This window comes from Hippocampus comes, unplaced genomic scaffold (assembly GCF_001891065.2).
Source record: "Hippocampus comes isolate QL1 unplaced genomic scaffold, H_comes_QL1_v1.1 scaffold223, whole genome shotgun sequence".
Taxonomy (NCBI): Eukaryota; Metazoa; Chordata; class Actinopteri; order Syngnathiformes; family Syngnathidae; genus Hippocampus; species Hippocampus comes.
Window position 1 is genome coordinate 467,898 of NW_017804808.1, and position 8,974 is coordinate 476,871.

An 8,974-nucleotide genomic window follows, 5' to 3' on the forward strand; every position below is an offset into this window, starting at 1 on the left:
ATCTTCACGGGCCGAGTAAAAACCGAGGGTGGGGGAGGACGGCGGCGGCGTGCCCCGGCCCCCCGAGTCCGGAGCGGGGAGAAAACTAAATAGGAGGCGGCAGCGCCGGCCGCGGAGCGGCGGGTTCAATGTCTTCTTGTTTTATAGTTATTTTGTTTCAATTTTTGATGGAAAAAAAAAAAGATTAAAAAAAAAACTTTGTCCCACCTACCCACCCTATGCTGAAATTTCATGTTACCAGAAACACACTATCTTTTTTGTTTGGCCTAAGTAGTTCAGAAAATGGATGGATGGATAACAAATGCGTTGACACTGCACTGTGTCATTACTGTCATAATATTAATTAATACTTGGAATACAAATGGTCACAGGTCGTTGAAGTGTAGCTAGCTATGGTGAGTGATATTTTCATCAGTTGATTTTACTTTGGTCTTTGAAAAGAGCATGTGAAAATGACCATTAACACTGGCATGCAATGTCCCTGCTAAGTAATTAATTCTGAGTATTTTATTTGTTGACGCACTAATATTAAACACATATAGAGTAAAACACTTCCACGCACAGTCCCATTATAATGTTCTCGACTGAATTTTAAAATTAGGAAAATTAAAATAAACGGTTCAGGAAGTAATTTCTAGAGGTTGGCAGATCTGGGAATGTGATGCGGTCAACAATGTTGTCGCAATTAACTTTAGCGCTGGTGCACCCAAGAAAAACAGTTGGGCGCACCAGTGCAACCAGTATAAAAAGTTACTCTAGAGCCCCGGAGAGAGATAGAGATCGGGGGACAGACAGAAAGAGCGACAGCAACAAAGAGCTTTCATTTGTGAAATTTGGTAAAAATGCTCAGGAACATAATCCAGACAGATGTCCTACCTACGCTCATTGGCGGAGGGCTGACTGAAGCAGCTGCACTCATTGGTGGTGTAGGGCTGGTTGGAGGTGTAGTCTCAATCCCACTCTCTTCCATCATCTCCTTGACCTTCAGCGTCCACGGAAACTGTAATATATTTTGCATGTTATTTTCATTATCATATATTGAAATATGAGATGATTCTGATGTGCACCAAAATGCTGAATATCTGCCCTGATAACCGGCCCGGCCGACAAAATGTCAATCACTAGTCCATGTCGTGACAGTCTCCTGTCACCTTCATATGTCTGGGATATGGGAACACAAAGGAAGCCTGCCTTATCCTACACCCAAGCCTGACTACATTTCGATGTGGAAAAATGTTTATGGCCCCATGAAATCAAGGTGGAACCTTTTGAGCATAATTCCCACAGCTGTGTTTGGCATAAACAAAACACTGCTCACAGCACAAAACACAAACAAACAAACAAAAAACAGTGAACATTGCTCACTGTACAAAAAACAAAACAAAACAAAAAAACAGAATCATGGTGGCGGCAGCATAATGCTTTGAGGCTGTTTTTCTTCCACAGTAACTTAGTCAATGTTGAGGGAATTATAAACAGTTACAAATACAAGTCATTGTTAGAACAAAACATTCAAGCTTCTGCCCTGAGAGAGCAGAAAATGTCGGGAAAAGCCCACTAGAACATCTAGCTTAATTTGGAGTCCATCGGAGGCACTTTAAATGGTTGCGTTTATGTGCTAACTCGCATTCAGAGGTTCAAATTCAGTTAGAAAGAAAAAAAAAACCTTGGCCACAGGTGCTTCGACTCAACCAGCTGTTGAACGAGCTCCCATGAGCTAGCTTGTTTACCCGCCTCTTGGGTAGAAGAACCTGTGGCTCAAGGCAAACTGTGACAGGGGTTTTCATCTCTATTCCGATTTCCCATCAGTTTTAATTCGATGGTTAATTCTTAACACAGCTACATCTTCAGTTTTAAGAGAGTGTGCACATTTGTGCAACCTCATTTCTCAGTTGTTTATTTTTACTTCCTTTAACGGCAGTAAAGTTTCTGAAATAAATTACGCTACATCTATCATAAATACCTGGCATTTAAACAGGTCTATGTAGACTTACCATATCCACTGAATACTAAATGCAAAGTAATGACGGGGGATTTCTTTTCCAAGTTCGCTATAAATCTGTTTTTAACATAACGGAATTGTTTTACTTTGTTTAAAGATTATGATTCGTTGAGCGAGGTCCCATTAGCATCGCTATTTCCAATTCACAGCTTCATCATGAACACATTTTCACGAGTGAATTCAATTGAACTACTGTTCAGATCAGCTGTACAGTACACGTATACACGGCTATTCATGAAAAAGCAGAAGGAAAGTCAAGTTCTGAAGATGTTTTTACAGTTAGACTCAAGTTAAGGGGAGCACGTCTTGTTGACAGTAGGTCTATAGAAATTGTTAATACAACAAGCAAAGTCTAGGTTCTCACCTGCTAGCTGGATCAGTTTGATTTCCCATAAAGAACCACAGACTCACTTTGATGACGTCATTCGCTGCCACGTCTGCTCACGGTAAATCTGCTGTATTGTTGCTCCTCCCACGACTGGAAGAAGAAATCAACCTCACTCATAGCCGCAGCAAGCACGACAAACAAAAAATATCTGATCGAGTGAATAGAATGAATACAAACGTAGGTAAATTATTTGCAACGCATAAAACGGATAATAAAGTGCTTTATCATAAAACATGAACAATATGTCAGCATTACATCAGCTCGTAAGAATACTGCATGCATTTCGTATTTAACCTTGAACTACAGCACTTCCGACACCCGAAACAAGGGCAGTTGAAAATAAGTATTTATTATTTATTTTAACTGACACCACGATGTGGAGCCTAGGCCTGATAGATAGATACTGTAGATAACGAATATGTGTGTGTATGCACAATACATACGGAGAGCTTTTTTCTGGGAGATTATGTTTTAAGTGGGTCAAAATAATGAAACACTGAGGGCTTATTATAAATCGACAAAGATTTGCACACATACCTGTACGAGCATACAGTGTTGTGAAAAAGTATTTGCCCCCTGCCTGATTTCTGTGCTCTGTGCAGATTTATCACACACAAAGATTTCAGTTCATCAAACCAATTGTAATATCACACAGAGACAACCCGACGAAATATAAAATGCCGTTTTTAAAAGCCAATCGAATTAATTCTCACACACACACACACACACACACACACACGCACACACACACACACGCACACACACACACACACACACACACACACACACACACACACACACACACACACACACAAATTCAAACTTACTTGTCCTTTTTGTGAAAAAGTAATTGCCCCCGAAACCAAATAATGGGTTGAGCCACCTTTGCCAGCAATAACTGAAATAATTGGTGATGAGTCTTTCCACATCACTGTGAAGGAATTTTGGCCCACTCTTCTTTAAAGAACTGCTTTAACTGCGCCATATTGGAAGGTTTTCTAGCATGAACTGCTCATTTAAGGTCACACCACAGCATCTCAATTGGATTCAAATCCTGGCTTTGACTTGGCCACTCCAAAACCTTAGTTTTGTGTTTTTTTTAGCCATTCAGAAAGAGACTTGCAGGTGTGTTTCGGATTGTTGTCCTGCTGCATAACCCAGGAGGAGCTTGAGTTTGAGGGCACAAACTGTTTGTTCGACGTTCTCCTTTAGGATTTTCTGGGAGACACCAGAATTCATTATCTCATCAATCACAGCAAGTTGTCCTGGTCCTGAGTTAGCAAAGCAGTCATAGACCATCACACTGCGAACATCATGCTTCACTGTTCGCAGGATGTTCTTTTTATCAAATGCTGTGCCATTTTTACCCCAGACGTAATGGGCTGCATATCTTCCAAAAAGTTCAATTTTTGACTCATCAGTCCACAGAATGTTTTGTCAAAAGACCTGAAAATCATCAAGATGTCTTTTGGCAAATGTGAGACAAGTCTTTGCGTTCCTTTTGGACATCAGTACTTTTTGCCTGGGAGGACTCATAGAAGCCATTTTTGGCCAGTGCCTTTCTCAGGGTAGAGTTGTGAACACTGACCTGAGCTGAGGCCAGCGAAGTCTGGAGTTCTTTGGCTGTTGCTCTAGGTTCATTTGCAACATCCTGGATGAATCATCGTCGCACTCTTGGAGTAATTTTAGCTTGTTGACCACTCCTGGGAATGTTTGCCATTGTTCCCAGTTTTATTCATTTGTGAATAATGGCTCTGACTGATAAATTTCAATCACATTTTTTCTAATTTCTTGAATTTCTTCAGATCGTGGCATGATGCGATTTTTGAGATCTTGTAGCCTACAACAAATTCAATTTATGTGATTTCTTGGTTCAACAAATGTGGTGCTAGGGTGTTGCCTGTGCAATTGAACTTAGCTTTCCCAAAACTGTCGTTAGTCACAGTTACTTTGTGATTAAACAAGAGAGGGGCGCAATTACTTTTTCATATTGGGACAGTTCATTTTTTTTTTTTTTTTGTACCTGAATAAATTAAATTGGCATTTAGAAACTGCATTTTGTATTTCCTTGGTTAGTCTTAAAGTGATTTTAAAAACGCTTTTGGTGAACTGAAAGCTTTGTGTGTGATAAATATGCAAAGAACACAGAAATCAAGAAGGGAGAAAATACTATTTCCACAGCACTGTTTATGTAAGTCTCGTGCAGTCTTTTTTTTTTCACCCATTGGATGTACTTAAGTGATTTTGATATCTCCCACATACACTCTTCCATACAAACTACAATGTATACACACACATATATCCATACATACACATACACCCTGAACCAGTTGCCAGCCAATCGCAGGGCACATACAGACGAACAACCATCCACACTCACACTCATACGTAGGGACAATTTAGAGTGTTCAATCAGCCTGCCATGCATGTTTTTGGGATGTGGGAGGAAACCGGAGTACCCGGAGAAAACGCACGCAGGCCCGGGGAGAACATGCAAACTCCACACAGGGAGGCCGGAGCTGGAATTGAACCCGGTACTGCACTGTGAGGTCGACGCGCAAATCACTAGTCCACCAGGCCACCTTACTAGAAAGTAGTTAAATAATATTATTAACCAATTTTAAATCAAGTGACATGATTTTACTGTCCTCAAGTTATTTGATTGATAAATAATCGGATTGAACATTTTGCTAATCCCTAGAATTGCTGCTGACCCTGTCATTATGGGGTGAGTGACCCTTGAAAGAACCTCATGATGTTTTCAATGACCTTTCTACCAACATGGGCGGCCCATGGTCGACTGGTTAACACGTCCACCTCACAGTGCAGAGGTCATGGGTTTGATTCCGGACCACGGCCTTACTGTGAGGTTTTTGCATGTTCTGCCTGTGCCCGTGTGGGTTTTCTCCAGGTACTCTGGTTTCCTCCCACATTCCAAAAACATGCATGGTAGGTTAATTGAACACGGGTTTGAGTCCTGCTCAAGGTCATTCGTTCAGTTCGATCTCAGCCTTGTGTCCTGTAAACTCCTTTGTACCCCTTACCTCATTGGGGATTCCTTAAGCCCGAGTTCATGACAAAATGTAAGTACAGCGAGGTGCGCTTGTCACATGTAGTCATTTGCGGCTCGTGTTCGTGAGCCAGTTAGCCACCTTAGCCGGCGAGCATCGGTTCGCGGCGATAATAACCTGATAATATTGAGGCATTGTTTGTAATTTTATGTCACTATATGTTAATGGTGCGACGACCGTAGTGTCTTGTCCAGGGAAACCAAGACAACGAAAGTATTTATAAAAAAATTATCAGATTTATTTGAGAAAGAAAAAAAAAACATGGAGAGACACCGTTCACAGATCTGTCAAGGGAGCCTTCTCTCCCCGCGTCGTTTTATCTTATTTTCTTCTATTTGGGAGGGGCGAAGGTCAGCACAATCAGCATTTTGAACAGCTACACAAAATGCAGTCTAGTGCATGAGCTTATCGGCAAAATAACTGGTCAGCATTCAATAGTACGAACAGTTACTTCCATTTTGCGCTGTTATATGTCAAATTCCCATTACAGTAGCTCCTTCCCGTCCTGACGACGGCCGGGTGGGTGTAATTTGTTTGCAATTTGTGTGTCGGCTCGCGTGTCATGAACCATAAGTGGAGTTAATTTGTGTGGCCCCTAGATGGTGCCATTACCCTGCCATTGATATTTGGTTCCTTGGTGGCATCCAGGAATATTCCAAATGTTATGTTGTAACATTGAAGTTGAAGTACACATCCCTCCTCAGCATCCCTCACAATCATCTCAACCAACATCACCCTCTAATTGTTTGTATTTCCCTGTATTCACTGCAACATCTCCAGTAAAGAACACTGAAACACACCCTTGAGTCCTGTCTCTTCATACCTGTGTTCTGACCGGAACACCATCTGGTTTACAGTTTACCCTCTTAAACGAATCAGCCCTAGCACCTACCCAACAAGCATTGTACATAATTGTCTCACAATGTCAGTTTCGGAACATCTCAGGCCCACCTCACACTGAGCAGCACAGCTGATAGGGAATGAATTGGTCAATTGTCAAAAAAATGCAGTCGGTGACTCCCTGCCACACATCAGGCAAATAACCTCCACTCATACACTGACAGTAAAAAATTAAGAGATCACCCATGGACATTTACCACTGTGCTTTTATTTATTTATTTATTTTATTGAACCACAAACATGGTGTGATTGTCAAGTAAGAAGCGGATTGCCCTGCCCGCTGTAGGTTTATTCCATTCATACAATTAAAGGAAATGGGCAAGAACTAAATGGAGTGTGTATATTTCAGAGACGGTTGATTCTGTACAGGCTCCAGTGAGTCAGTCTCTGTTTCCACAATGAAAAAGACTGTGAGCACGCCTCTCCTGCGCTGAATTTCAAGTGAATGAGCGGAGACGCTTTCATTGGCCAGGAAGTAAGTTGGCTGTTTTCACTTCCACAATGGTGCAAACACCCCTTCCTAGCTGCACCCTACAAAAATAAAAAAGAGAAAATTCCACTTCTGCACAGTTATATTGCACTTTGTGCGAGACTTGAGCTAAGCATGAAAATAGGGCCCCGATCATGTTAAATTCACTCCAACATCCTTGCTCAACTCCAGGACTGCTTCCAAAAGACTGATTGGGTCTTTTTCCATCACGATAACTTGAAAGAATACACAGAGGTTGTCCTGGGTTATATTAAATACTGCATTAAGAATGTTACAGTTGAAAGACATATCAGAACATTTCTCAACCAAAACCCCTGGATGACAAATGAAATCAAAAGACTCCTGAGAAGATCAAATACCGAATTTCGGTCAGGGGACGAAGAACAGAACAGCTCTGCCAGAGTTGCCTTCAAGAGGGGCATCAAAGGAGGCTTATTTACCATGTGCTGCAGTCAATCTAAGTAAGTTTATATAACGCAACATACAATTTTACAAAAATTGTAAAAGTATTATTCCTGAATATTTATTTCACTTTCAACCACTCGACATGTTCAGTGGCATCAGTGCTATACATACACATATAGTTCTTATTTCTTTCTTTGTATTTTTGCCCTCTATGGACAATAAAAGCGGTATTGTGCTATGACCAAAACATAAATATAAATCTATATAAATAAAACATGAATTGGAAGATTTCAGATCACACACTTTTTATGCTGTGTCTTTGATTTACAGATGACAATACGCAAAAATCTACAAAAATTGTAGAAATTGTAACATATGGGGTAACCCATGTGTTACAAACATCGTAGAAATTGCAGCACAAGGGTTACACAAACAAACAGTGGAGCACTACCTGACGGACAATGACCCACGCAGACTGTGGCAGGGACTCCAACCATTGACAAACTACAAAGGCAAGACTTGGAACAGCATCAGACATGCTGATGCCCCACTGACTCAGCAGAGAAATTGAATCATATGTCAGGATGCTGTTTGTGGATTATCACTCAACGTTTAATATCAATGTCTCAGACATCCTCACAAATAAAGTGCTCGTCTCCCCAAGAGGGCCTCATTTCCATCTGCACCTAAATCACTTCCTCACTGTTATGTTTCTGTCTGGTTACGTTTGGTTTTGTTTCCTCATGGGCTCTTTTTGTCGCCACCTGTTCTCGTCATCAGTGTCCCTTGTGTTTAACCAATCAGCTCCCTCAACCCTTTGTGTCTTGTCCAGGTGTTTCTCGTTGTCTCGTAACTTTGCTTGTATTTAGTTCCCTGAGTTCTGTCAGTCTTGCTTGGGTTGTTGTGAGTATGTGACTGTGTGCTCCGCTCCTGTCATGTTTTGTCACAGGTTTCTTTTGTTACTTTGGCTCCTTCCAGGACTTTGTTTGAGCACTTTTAGTTAGTAGTGATGGGAAAATGAAGCCTCATGAAGCAATGAGGCTTTCCATCCAACTGGTTCGTTCCTGGGCCGAAGCATCATGAGGCTTTATTTGTACTACTGCGCCATCATGTGGAAAATAAATGTCATGACAGACAGTGATTAAAATGATACCATGGATTTGATGTAGAGGTAAGATCGGGCCAAAAAAATCCAGCCCGACCCGGCCTGCTGGTATTTAAGCCCAACCCAGCCCGAGCCCGACCAATTATCTTGATTTGCAGGCCCGAGCCCGAAGTAAACCCAACATTTCCTATGTCATTTGTGATGACTCGGGAGGAGGAGGGGTGATTTGTGATAAAAAATTAAAGCCTGTCTTTTGTCACGAAATCTAAGTTAAACAAGTCTGTATAATTATTTACATCTTTTAAACATGTATTTCTGTTTCTGCAGAGGGTACATTAACCGACAATTTTCCATCATTGACGGATTTTTTTTAAGAGTGGACGGGGAAATTTTAAGGCCGTCTGTCATTTTGACAGGTTGAAAATTGGGCCATTCACCACAGCAGCAGTACGTCCTTAAAAATCGAGTGCGGCACTTCAAGAGAAGCAGCGAGACAAAGAAGAACAATGACGGCTGGATCATAGAGACATGAAGGAGTTCTTTGAATTGTCATTGCGAGTGTTTTGTACAGTCCGTGTTGTGATGAGGCCACTTCTGTTTTTTGGCGAACCCC